This window comes from Lathyrus oleraceus, chromosome 3, assembly GCF_024323335.1.
Source record: "Lathyrus oleraceus cultivar Zhongwan6 chromosome 3, CAAS_Psat_ZW6_1.0, whole genome shotgun sequence".
NCBI lineage: Eukaryota > Viridiplantae > Streptophyta > Magnoliopsida > Fabales > Fabaceae > Lathyrus > Lathyrus oleraceus.
The window spans coordinates 293,750,904-293,764,970 of record NC_066581.1 but is presented as its reverse complement, the minus strand read 5'-3'; the positions used below and the strand labels follow the sequence as shown (position 1 = coordinate 293,764,970).

At 40.5% G+C, this 14,067-nt stretch overlaps 1 non-coding gene across 1 annotated transcript; it reads left to right on the top strand.

Moving 5' to 3' along the window:
* The first annotated feature begins 1,374 nt into the window (after positions 1-1,374).
* LOC127133291 (small nucleolar RNA R71) lies at positions 1,375-1,481 on the top strand. The gene has a single exon (XR_007807277.1). It is a non-coding gene; the product is annotated as a small nucleolar RNA R71 (small nucleolar RNA).
* Positions 1,482-14,067: the final 12,586 nt, after the last annotated feature.

Below are 14,067 nucleotides of genomic sequence, written 5' to 3'. Positions count from 1 at the left end.
ACATCCTCGTAGGTCTTAGTTCTCCCATTTTTACCCTTTCGCATATGGTAAAGGGCATTAAACTAATACTGGCTCCTAAGTTGCATAGTGCTTTGTCGGTGACAAACTTTCCAATTACATAGGGTATGGAGAAACTACCTGGGTCTTTCAACTTATGAGGCATATTGTTTTGTATTATGGCGCTACACTCAGCAGTAAGTGTAACAGTTTCGTTATCCTCTATCTTCTTCTTGTTATAAGATTTCTTTGAGAAACTTAGCATATGAGAGCATTTGAGTTGTGGCTTTCGTAAAGGCAATTGTGATATTCAATTGTTTTAGAAGCTCTACAATTTTTTTAAATTGCCCTACACTTTTAGATTTAACAAGTCTTTGAGGATAAGGGATAAGGGGTTTATACGGTGGTGGAGGCACATAAGGTTCTTCTTTCTCTACGGCCTCTTCGTTTTTATCTTCCTCTTGTTCGTCTTCCTTCTCATTTACCTTACTTGGGTCTTGATGCATGGATGGGTTTTGAGTTCTAGGGTCGGTCGATTTGTCTAGTTCGGTCCCACTTCGTAGTATAATAGCATTTGCATGATCTTTCGGGTTTGGTTGCGGATGTCCAAGAAATGTGTCTGCAGGAACAGCAGTGAGTTCTTGTTGTTGAGCCACTTGCGAGATTTGTGTTTCCAACATTTTATTATGGGTGGCTAATGCGTCTACCTTGTTTGCTAACTGCTTGATTTTCTCACTAGTGTGTATGTTTTGATTTAGGAAATCCTTATTTGTTTGGGCTTGAGTAGCTATAAAGTTTTCCATCATTATTTCTAAGTTTGATTTCCTAGGAGCATTTTGAGTATTTGTGGCAGCTTTTTGATATCCTGGTGATACAGCAGGTGCTTGGATAGGTGCATACAATGCATTATTGTTTTTGTACGAGAAGTTATGATGGTTCTTCCAACCTGGGTTATAGGTATTTAAGTAGGGGTTTCCTTGAGCATAGTTCACCTGGTCTGTGGAGGTTCTTGTCAAGAGTTGACATGCTGGGGCAGTATGCCCTTGAACTCCGCATATCTCGCAGTTTGGTGCTACGGCAGCCATAATGGCTGCTGGTGTTATGGTCAAGCTATCTATCTTTTGAGTCAGGGCATCTACCTTGGCGTTGACATGGTCAAGATGACTTAATTCGTACATGTCGCCCTTCAGTTGAGGTTTCTCTCTAGAGGTTCTTTCGCTTCCCCATTGGTAATGATTCCGAGCCATACATTCGATGAGTTGATAGGCCTCGTTGTATGGTTTATCCATCAGTGCACCACCCGCAGTGGCATCTATTGTCAATCTTGTATTCTACAAGAGACCGTTGTAAAAGGTGTGAATGATCAACCATTCTTCTAGACCGTGATGTGGGCATAACCTCATCATGTCTTTGTATCTCTCCCAAGCTTCAAAAAGTGATTCATTATCCTTTTGTTTAAACCCGTTTATATAGGCTCTTAGCATAACCGTCTTACTAGGTGGGAAATATCGAGCTAAGAAGACTTTCTTCAACTCGTTCCACGTAGTGGCAGACTGGGATGGCAGAGTCTGGAGCCAAGCTCTAGCTTTATTTCTTAATGAAAATGGGAAAAGACGGAGTCTTATAGCTTCTGGGCTGACACCATTCGCTTTCACCATGTTTGCGTATTGCAAAAATACTGACAAGTGTAGGTTCGGGTCCTCCGCGAGACTACCTGAAAACTGGTTTTTCTATACGGCTGAAAACAGTGATGGTTTTAGCTCGAAATTGTTGGCTTCGATCGAGGGGCAGCGATGTTGTTATCTGGTTCATCCTGTGAAGGGATTGCATAATACTTAAGAGGACGATTTTGCACTCCTTCGACCATCTCTAGTTGAATAACTGATTCAAAAGTAGGAATGTTAAGGTCAGGAAGATTTAGCTTGATACGATGTTCCCGTATCAAGTCTCGTATCCGGCATTCTAATATAAGATAACGCTCGGGTTCGTCGAACTATAGCTTTAATTTCTCGCCTTGACAGCGAGTACTTGGCATACACTCGACAGATGTAGAAAGGGAAAAAGAATTATTTGCCTTAGTCTATACTAGGTAACGCTAGAGTTACGATATCGACTAAATTAGTCCCCTGCAACGGCGCCAAAAACTTGATCGCGACTAAGTCTATGTGAGTCGTGACTGCAAGTGCACAGTCCTATCGTGTAATCTGATTCTATGGCCAATATGTCTTCACCTTTACAAGGGTCAGGATATGGCGGAAACATGAGTAGACTAAATCAACAACCACTTTATGTGCTGCCAATAACAAATAATTCGGCGCAGGTGATTAGACAACAAATGGACGAGAGTAATCATGATATGGTCCAGATGTTGACACAACAAATGGGAGCGGTGTTTAATCCTCTAATTCAAAACACCACCCAAACAAACCAATTATTGGCAACGCAGATAACGCGCATTGCTGACTTTTTTGGGGTCCCTCAAACTCGACACAGAGAACAAGTGGTTCATAACCCAGTGGTAGTCGTCCAGGAAGAGCCTACGATAAACCAAATACCGTTAGACAATCCTCAGACAAACGTCAGAAACCAAGAGGATGTAGTCGAACAGCCTCGTGTCGAAATCCCTATTTCACAAGAACCTAGAAGGATAGTAATTCAGAGAGGCCAGGACGCGGATGCTGTGTTGCAACAGCGAATCCGGTATAATAACCCTCCTGTCGAAAATAATTTAGCGACCATGGTCGAAACGATAATGGTACAAAATGGGATGAACATGGGATTACAAAGGCCTAGTTATGCTTCCCCACTGTCAGAATATATTCTGCAAGAAGAACTGCCACCAAGGTGGAAAGTTCCTAAGTTCACAAAGTTCTCAGGGGATACTAGCGAGTCCACCATAGAACATGTAGCACGTTATCTGATCGAAGCAGGGGAGATAACCCGTAATGAAAATTTGAAAATAAAATATTTCCCTAGTTCCTTGACGAAAAACGCGTTCACTTGGTTTACATCTTTGCCTGCAAACTCAGTATATACGTGGACCCAATTAGAAAGATTGTTCCATGAATAATTTTACACGGGACAAACAAAAATAAGTCTGAAAGAATTAGCCAGTGTTAAGAGAAAACACTCAGAACCAATAGATGATTATTTAAATAGGTTCAGATTGCTAAAGGTTAGATGTTTCACTCCGGTGCCAGAACATGAGTTGGTCGAAATGGCCGCAAGGGGACTAGATTATTCTATAAGGAAGAAACTAGATACCCAGTATCTGAGGGATATGGCACAATTAGCAGATAGAGTGAGACAGGTCGAAAGGTTAAGGGACGAAAAATTCAGAGCAAATAAGAATAAAAAAGAAAGGGTGGCCTACGTAGGGGTTCGCCAAGATGATGAGTACGACGAAAACGAACCAAGCAACTTCGACGAACAAGAGATTGACTTAGCAGAACTAAAGCAAGGCCCACCTTATTCGTGTAAAGTGATAACTCCGTCGAACGGAAACCCAGTCGAAACCAATGATAAGTTCCCCAAAAGAACTTATACATTCGACATCACCAAATGTGATGAAATTTTCAATTTGTTGGTTAAAGATGGTCAATTAATAAAACCACCAGGTGCTAAAGAACCGCCTATGGAACAACAGAAAAAGAGAGGTTTTTGTAAATACCATAATTTTTGGGGCCATAAAATGTCTCGATGTTTCCTTTTCAGGGATCTCGTTCAAAATGCTATCCGTGACGGAAGGCTGAAGTTTGGTGATAAGCCAAAACAACAAATGAGGATCGATTCGAATCCCATGCAACCAGTCGAAGCCCATTACGCTGAACCATCCATTGTGAACATGGTGGAGGTCGAAATTGCTCCTGGTGGCAATCTCGAAATGGTGGAAGCTGTTGGAGAATTCGACACAAATATCAACATGGTGGAGATTGCTGATGATCTCGCAAACCAGAACGAAGTTGAAGTTACTGAAGGCTTCGACAACCAGAAAAAGATGGAAACTACTGAAGGTTTGGAATAAAAGGACAGTGACAATACTGCCAAAGATGGTTTGGTTCGACAGGACGAGAATTGGGACTGCTTGGGACAACCAAGTGGAAAGTACGATTATCTCGTGAAATACAATGCGCCGGCAAGTTCTCAGATCGACATCAACACAATCCAACCAAGTGGTTGGGGAGATGTCCCTCCAGACAACAATGAAAAAATATCTGAAACAGTTGAGAATCCCCCTATTATAAAAAGGAAGGTTACTGAAGACCTCACCATTGAAAACAAGGCTACTGAAGGCCTTGATTTTGATCAAACAAAGACAGGTGATGCCACAAACTGCGTCAACACCATGGGACCTTTCAGCAAAGAGGTCACAAGAATCAAAACAGAAGTTGTGAATGGTCCTACGAAGCATATGACCAGTGGAATCCTGCGCAGAATAAAGGAAGACCCCAAAAGAAATTGGAACAAATGCTGTTGCAAACATGGTCCCAGGAACATGTCTTGGTGTTGCTGCCCACAAAAAGAGTTTGATCAGATACCAAGAGGTGTCGAAGTCGAAGAAGAAAGACTCATCAAGAAAATGAACGACTTAAGCATTGTTGACGAACAAAATGTTGGAATAAACATGGTGGAAGTAACTCAGGGAGACCAAGCTGAAGTGGGTGAAGATCGGCGTCGAAAGGAGTACCAAAGGCTGGCGTATCCTAAAGAGGAGGAAAATCTAATAGAATTCATCAAGAGGTGCCAAAAGATGAGGACCGAAGTAATGTTGTGCCCACGCTGCAGTGCAATCTTCGACAGGAAGGCAGCGACCAATCTGGAAGCAGTGGATAAAGCCAAGAGGAAAGAGAATTGGGGGACGAGATATGACCCAAGGAGAAGTGAGCATCACCAATGGAGGCATGGAGAAAGATACCACAACACTTACAAACCATCGAACATAGCAATGGACGACAAATGGGTTCAGCCCATTAGAGATGCCCAAGGGCAGAAAAAATGGGAAAAGTTCGAGGTTTAGAGAGGCGCTTCAATGGAAAGCAAGAAGGAAATGGAAAAGCACAAGCCAAGACCATATCCTTTAGAAAACTACAAAGGAAAAAACCCTATGTCAAGATCCCAATGGAGAAGATTCCAGAGGCAGAAGAAGGCAGAAAAAGAGGCGGCTGCAGAAAAGAGCGTAAATGGAAAAGACACTGACAACAAAGACAAAGCAGAGTCTAGTAACAATCGTCAGATAATGAGCAGAAAAGAGACTTCCCTCCAGATCAATCCTGGCAGCATCGTCGAACCCGTGGCGTCAAAAGAGAAGATGCAGGAAGACGACGAAATAACTGACAACTTCGAATCTGACTCAGAGTCATCTTTTAAAGTGATCTGCAACGTGGTCTCTGTTCTCCCTAGAGATTATGATAGAGTCATGGAGGTCGAAGACGAAAAAGATGAGATGGAAGAGGAAACAATGGCACACAGGCCCGTTTGCTACTACGTCATGAATAATGGATGCGTCGAAGAGCAGAACGCTTTCTTCGAAAGGCCAGATGATTCCATGAAAGCACATTTGAAGCCTTTGTTCATAAAAGGAAAGGTGGAGAATGTTGGCGTGAACAAGATACTGGTAGATGGCGGAGCAGCAGTAAACCTGATGCCTCATTTCATGCTGAAGAAGATTGGGAAAGATGATTCAGACGCAAAACCTCACAACATGGTACTGTCGAACTATGAAGGAAAAGTAGGAACCACTATGGGTGTCATCCAAGTGATTTGACTGTTGGAACCATAACAAGGCCAACAATGTTTATGGTCATTGCGTCAAGGGCAAACTACAACCTACTGCTTGGAAGGGAGTGGATTCATGGTGTGGGAGCCGTACCCTCTTCAATGCATCAGCGAATAGCCATATGGAGGCCAGACGGGATCGTCGAAAACATTGAGGCTGACCAAAGCTATTTCATGACAGAGATAAACAATGTCAACAGTCAAAGTTTCGACAAGAACCTGGCTCACATACCTCCATGCAGCCCAGCCGAATTCGACTTAAAGGCAACAGACAACGCCTACTGCTCCATGTATCTTCATCCTACACATGGTTTCTAGTGGGACAAAGAAGTAATTGGCGAATCTTACATGTGGGGAACTACTCATATAGCGCCAACAGGATGGGGAAGCGAATTTGACGATGACGAGTAAAGAAGCAGCGCTCGAAAAAATTACGGCTTACATAGCTGAAAACAAACTCAAAGAGGCCCTTGAGGCTGAAGCAAAATATATGGCTGTCGAAGCCAGCAAAGAAAATTCCAACGAACAATGTCCCCAAAGAGACGTTGCAGAGGATCATGATAACAACCAAATGGGCGAATGGCAACACCAAAAGCTTGACGCCATTTATGACGACGAACCTCTAGGGTTCGAAAAAGATCTCGTGTCAACTAACGAGAAGATGGTGGCGCAAGATCCATTAGAAGAAATAAACTTAGGAGTGGGGGCAGAAAATAGACCAACCTACATAAGCGTAAAAATGGACCCCCAGTTCAAGGTCGAAATAATCCAGTTGCTGAAAGAGTTCAAAGACTGCTTCGCATGAGATTACGGCGAGATGCCTGGTTTAGACAGAAGTTTGGTCGAACTGCAGCTACCAATAATGGAAGGAAAGAAGCCAGTAAAGCAGACTCCACGACGCTTCGCACCAGAAATTCTGTCGAAAATAAAAGAAGAGGTCGAAAGACTTCTAAAATGCAAGTTCATCCGCACAACCAGGTATGTCGAATGGATTGCAAATATTGTTCCTGTAGTTAAGAAAAATGGCAAACTTAGGGTATGCATTGATTTTCGAGACTTAAATTTGGCTACCCCAAAGGATAAATATCCTATGCCAGTGGCAGAAATGCTTATAGATGTTGCAGCAGGCCACGAGTACTTAAGTATGTTAGACGGATACTCTGGCTATAATCAAATTTTTATTGCTGAAGAAGATGTTCCTAAAACGGCCTTCCGCTGTCCTGGAGCAATAGGAACGTACGAATGGGTAGTAATGCCTTTTGGTTTAAAGAACGCTGGAGCAACTTACCAACGTGCTATGAATTCCATCTTTCATGACTTTATTGAAACTTTCATGCAAGTGTACATAGACGATATCGTAATTAAGTCTGTTTCAGGAAAAAGTCACATAGATCATCTTCGACAATCCTTTGAAAGGATGAGGAAGTTTGGTTTGAAAATGAATCCACTTAAATGTGCTTTTGGTGTGCAGGCGGGTGATTTCTTAGGTTTTGTGGTCCACAAGAAAGGGATCGAAATAAATGAAAACAAAGCCAAAGCCATAATGGAGGCGAAAGCGCCATCAACGAAAAAGGGTTTGCAGTCTCTGCTAGGAAAGATCAACTTCCTCAGAAGATTTATCTCCAATCTTAGTGGGAAGACGCAAGCTTTTTCTCCTCTACTTCGACTAAAGAAGGAAGACTTTGCATGGGGGCAAGAACAGCAAGCGGCCTTCGACAAAATCAAGGAGTACCTGGCTAGTCCCCCAATCCTAATGTCTCCTTGCAGAAAAAGAAGTATGAGGTTGTACATTTCAGCATCAGACAAAACATTAGGAAGTATGTTGTGTCAAGAAGATGAGAATGGCGTCGAAAGGGCCATTTATTATCTTAGTAGAGTCCTGAATGATGCTGAAACTAGATATAGTATTATAGAAAAACTATGTTTATGTGTATATTTCTCTTGTATGAAATTAAAGCATTATAGAAAACCTGTTGATGTATATATTTCCTTCCATTTCGACGTAATAAAATATATGTTGTCTAAATCTATTTTACATAGTCGAATCGGAAAATGGGCTTTAGCATTAACAGAATACTCCTTGAAATATCTGCCTCTAAAGGCAGTAAAAGGACAAGTGGTAGCTGATTTTATAGCTGACCATTCTATAGATGAAGATGTAGAATATGTCGAACTAGAACCTTGGAAACTGTATTTCAACGGTTCCAGTCATAAAAATGGAACTGGAGTTGGGATGTTGATTATTTCTCCTGACAGAATTCCAACAAAATTCAAGTACAAAGTTGAAAGTCTATGTTCAAATAATGAAGCAGAATATGAAGCTTTGATTGCTGGACTTGAAATCTTGTTGAAATTGGGGGCAACAAGAGTCGAAATAATGGGTGACTCTGAACTGGTGATAAAGCAGTTGACTAAAGAATATAAATGTGTAAAGGAGAATTTAATCATGTACTTTGTAATAGCCAATAGACTTCTCAAAGAATTCGACAATGTGGCCTTTAGGCACATTCCCAGGCTGTAGAATCAAGAGGCGAATGATCTTGCTCAATTAGCGTCTGGATACAAAGTGTCGAAGGAAAAGTTAGAAGAATCTATTGAAGTCAGAGGGAGAGTCATATCCACCAAGTTGTCCCCATCAGATTTGGAGTCGATAAGATTAGGATACGGTGACGAAGAGAATTTTGAGATATTCAATATAGATGATTTAGGAATTGCAGACTGGAGAAAGCTTATCAAGAATTATCTACAAGACCCAAATCAGAAAGCAGAAAGAAAGATAAAATACAGAGCTTTAAGTTATGTACTTTTTGGAAACGAACTGTTCAAAAAGACTGCAGAAGGAGTCTTGTTGAAATGCCTAGGTGAAGATGAAGCCTACGTAGCTTTGTCGAATGTACACAGTGGAGCGTGTGGCGCACACCAAGCAGGCCATAAAATGAAGTGGTTATTATTTCGACAAGGAATGTATTGGCCAATAATGCTGAAGGACTGCGTCGATTTTGCAAAAGGATGTCAGGAATGTCAAGTACATGCAGGCATACCCCATGTTCCTGCAAGTGAGTTGCATTCAATTATAAAGCCTTGGCCATTTAGAGGATGGGCTTTAGACTTGATTGGTGAAATTCGACCAGCCTCTTCAAAAGGGCAAAGGTACATTTCGGTTGGGATAGACTATTTCACTAAGTGGATTGAAGTTATACCATTGGTAAATGTGGATCAAGAAGCAGTCATAAATTTTATCCAAAAGTACATAATTTACAGATTTGGGATACCTGAAATAATAACAACAGACTAAGGATCTGTGTTCACTGGGAAAAACATGCAGAAATTTGCACAAGAAACAGGTTTTAAACTCCTTACTTCGACACCTTACTATGCTCAAGCCAACGGGCAAGTTGAAGCAGCCAACAAGGTAGTAATAAATTTGATCAAGAAGCATGTAGGGAAAAAACCTAGAAACTGGCATAAAACTTTAGATCAAGTTTTGTGGGCTTGTCGAACGTCTCCAAAAGAAGCAACAAATTCGACTCCATTTAAGTTGACTTATGGACATGATGCAGTTTTACCAGTCAAAATATATTTACAGTCAGTTAGAGTGCTAAGGCATCACGAAATCCCATCAGATATATATTGGAGCATGATGATGGACGAATTGGTTGATCTGGACGAAGAAAGACTACGTGCGCTAGATCTAATAAGAAGACAAAAAGAAAGAGTCGAAAAGTTTTACAATAAGAGAGTAAAATTCAAGACCTTCTTAATTGGTGATCTTGTTTGGAAAGTAATCCTTCCTATGGATCGAAAAGATAAGTTAATGGGAAAATGGTCTCCTAAGTGGGAAGGACCTTTCCAGATTTTAAAAATATTTTCAAATGGCGCGTATGAGATTGAAGAAATAGGGAAAGATGAGAGAATCCTAAAGATAAATGGTAAATATTTGAAAAAATATAAGCCAATATTGCAGGAAGTAAAAATAACAGTCAAATAATTGAAAACATAGTTGTGATAGCTCTGCCAAGTGAAAATGGCACTAAAGTTATTACAAGAAAGCCTCAAAGGGCTGAGAATTGTTAAAATTAATTCGACTACAGATTGAGATTAGCAAAAGTTTCTTTCAACGTGACAAATTTCTTCCTCTGAAACTGGAGTCGATGGTCACAAAGACTTTTGTGAGTGGAGAGAGTCTCAATCTCTTGACTAAGTTGCTGGCCCTTTTCTGCGTGTCGAATACCCGCTTTCAGTTCGTCGTCAATCTCAGTCTGCTTAGGTTGCTGTATAGATGCCTTGCGTTTTTTCTCTTGAGAGATCTTCTCTTGAAGTGCTGCTATTTGTTTCTCCCATTTCTGGATATTATCATCACAAACAGCAACTTCTTTGATGTAAGTTTCAGAAAGCTGTTGTAGCTTTGAAACTTTGTCAGTCGAAGCAGCAACAGCGTTCCATTCAGCAGTTTGAGCTTCAGATTTGGAGGAGATTTGTTGGGTAAGATCTCTTTGACGATGAAGATCTGCAGTTGCCAAGTCAATAAGGGTCATCAGCTCCATCACAAAACTGCCAACCTCAGTAGAGGTTTCCAAGACATTGACTTGCTTCAGAATTTTCTTGAGGTCGATATGGGCAAGGGCATTTTCTTCCAAGACTTTGAACAAATCAACATCAAGGATTTTCGTCTTAATCTTGGTCAACATGTTGCCAAGAGATGGTGCTTCAGAAGTGGCCCCAAAAGTAGTCGAACTGCTCTGTGAAGAATCTTGAAAATTAAAACGAGTACTAAGCATAGCCTTCAGATACTCTAAGGGTCTCTGCACTTTGAGATTTTCAAGCTCCTCGCGAGAGAAACTAGTCGAACCAGTTGATTTGCCACTTCCTGGGGTCTGGTCAAGAGCAGATGGAGTGTTTCGCTCTAAAGTTTGCTCAGCTTCCATTTGTTTCGACGGGTCTCCCCCATCTTGGGCAATTTCGTCTTCATGATCATCTTCGACCCCAGTTTCCAGGTCAGTATCATCACCCTGATTTGCAGCATCTAAGCCTGGATGAGGAGGAGATTCATCTTCAGAAGCTTCACCCACTGTAGCGTCGAATTCTGCTACAGTTTGTATGTCATGATCACTTGTGGGGATATCTTCTTCTGGGACTGTTTCCTCCAGAATTTTCTCAGGTGTTCTTTCGACATCCATTTGTCCCTGAAAATAATTCTAAGATTTAGAAGAAAAAGATGCAAAGAAGGTGAATATATACAGTCATAATAAAGACTCACCTCAGGAATCTCAGTGTTAAAGCTAGATCTCCCACTCTCCGTGCCTTTCGACGGGAGTTTAGTAGTGGAAGTATTTGCAGAATCCTTCCTGGTTGATTTAACTATGGATCTTTGGGAAGAGACCTTTGTAAGTTTCTTCTTCTGAGGAGGAGGGGGGATTAGCTCTGGAGATTCGTCACCAGATTCTTCATTAAGAACATTATCATCTTCTTTCTCCTCTTCACTCTTTCTCTTTTGGATTGTTGGGGGTTTTCGACTTGCCTAGTCATGCAGACCAAAGCCAGTTAGTTTCTTAAAAAGGAAACAAATAAATGAGAAGAAAGTGATGTGTTGTACCTTTGTCGAATGCTTCTTAGCAGCACTGGGCGACGCTTCGACAGAAGTTTTCTTGGCAGGAATCCTCACGGCTAAGGAAAGAAAGGAGATTCAGAAACGGATATAAGAAATACATGATAATACAGTTAGAATAACAACAAAAAAAATCAATCATGTTTTCTGTGAACACCTTCAAGAGTGGGATCTTCCACGCGAACATGTTCTATTCCAATATGAAGGTGTCCTTGGTATTCGTCCAGATGATACTTAGTCGGAACCACACGCTCTGCAGGTTTTTGGTATTGTTGACGAAGAATTTTCATAAAATTCCCACAAACGAACCAATCTGGAAATGGAGGGCTAAATGCCACGCCAAATCCAGCAGTTGGCAAAGGAGGAAATTTTGGTGGATGACAACTGAAAGCCAGGTCATAGCGCGCCTCTGGTCGAAGATTTGAAGGCAATGACAATTTTTTAAACTTCTCCGTCAACTTACGTTTTAATTCTGCTGCTGCTTCATGTATGGTTCGACTAAGATCATCAGGTCTATACACAGTTTCGAAATATTTTTGAAATTTCTGTATTTCTCTAATGTGTCTTTGAATACCTTTTTTCGTCCGATCCTGCACAAAAGCGAAGGCATTTGTTAAATGTGTAGCAAAGGCAGCTACGTCAAAAAATATGTTGGAATAATAATCTTTCCACCATTCATCGAACTCAGGAGTACAGAGGAACGATGGTCGAAAGATCACTGGTCGGATGTCGAGAGAGTCATCAGTCAGTTTCTTCGACAGTTCTTTGCCCTCACCTTCAGTATGAAGGGAGTTGTAAAAGATGATGGATCCTTTCTTGGGGAATATAGGTCGAGGTTTTATCTGGATCAGGCCAAACTGTCTAGAAACAAGGTTAGGTTGATAAACTATCAAAGCAATTTAGGTTTTAGTGGCATTACGGTAAGAAAAAAGGAGCCTAGGGGTTAAGAATGATTCCCAAACATTCAGAAATATATTTTCATCTTTCTGCATTTCCAAAGGTAGTTGTTGGGTAAACCATTTAGGTCCAATTTTTCTATCAGCAAAAGGTGCCATGGTCGAAGTAAACTGATACCTCTTGGCAAACATCATGACAGAGCTTTTGAAAGCTTGTCGAAGGCTAATCCCTTCATCAGTTGGCGTTGTAAGACCCCAATTTTGTCCCTAAGATCCCTCATGGCATCATATCATATCATTGCATTTGCCTCAAGGATCATTGTGCACCTTGCTTCCTTCCCTGTGGGTGGGTTATCTTTTGAGAGTGATTCTTGATCACCAAGCATGTTTTGCATTTGTATATCATTGTTTTTCTTTTTACCACTAACCAAAAGTACAAAAATATGTCATCTAACCTTGTTACTTGCAGATGAAGCAATCAACAGTCAAAGCAGTCAAAGGCATTCATTGGGCAATAGATGGTGGCCATTCTTGAGAATTTGGACACCACATTCATTCACAAGAGCTTATATGAGCTATGAAGTTATTTTGAATCAGAATCCCAAGTGGTAGAGGCTTGAATCTCATCAAGGCATTCTTCAGTCAACTGAAACCCTAGCCAGTCAACTGCCCAGTCAACTGTTGGATTTGGAGGTGGGAAGTGATGGGAAATACTTCATTCATGTTCAAACAAGTCTCATTTGACATTTCAAACATCAACATTGAAGAAAATAAAGTCAGGTCAAAACTTTCCAAAAATAGAAAGTGACATATAATTTGAATTTTCCAAAAATGGAAAGGTTTTAACCTAACTTCAACTTCAAATTACCTGATAAAAAATGCTTCAAATGAGATTTTGTTGAACATAAAAGTTGTAGATATTTCTCTCCCATTTCTAAAAAGTCCAAGATCATCCATTTCTCATGTGTGGTTAAGGAGATATGATCAAAACATGGCAAGGTGTACATGGAGATTCAAATGTGCATAACTTCTCAACCATAGCTCCAATTCAAGTGGTTCTTTTTGCTAATTTCTCATTTTGACCTCTAATTTCAAAATCTTGCATTTCATTTCATCATTTGTCATCACATAATTATTTGCCAATTCTTGAATTTTTGGAGGGAAATCTTGAAATTTAAAATTGGTGAATTATTTGAGCATTTTGCCATTTCCAATGATTTTAAAAATTCATTTTAAGTGAAATTAACTTGAACTCGTGTACTGTTCACATGCCATTTTCATGCATGAGGTGAATTTGCTAATTTGCACTTACACCATCATTTTGCTAATCCACTTTGCCAATTGCTTAAATATGATTAAGGGATGATTAACACAGCATATATATAGTAAATCCTAACTGTTTTTCTGCTAACAACATCATAATTTTCAGATCTCAAAATTTTTCACACTTTTTTTCTCTCAATTTTTCTTCAAATTTCTTCAAATCAAACCAGAATTCATTGCTTAATTCATCATCTAGTATCATCATGGAGCATGTTTGAACCAAGATCCAAGTGAATTCGTGCAATTTGAAGCAACTCAAGCTTGAAGCTCATCAATGGTGAAATCCAAATTTTGTTGAATCACGGGCAATTGGACCTCAAGACCTCTTCCAATCAACTCTACAAGCTTGCTAGAAGATCATTTAAGCATTGCCAGGCCTGGATTCATCGAATTTCAAAACTGCTCTTCAAGAGGTCACGAAATCTTTTCTCTCTTTTCTCAAATTGCTTGTGCTATTGTTGTAGATCTCTA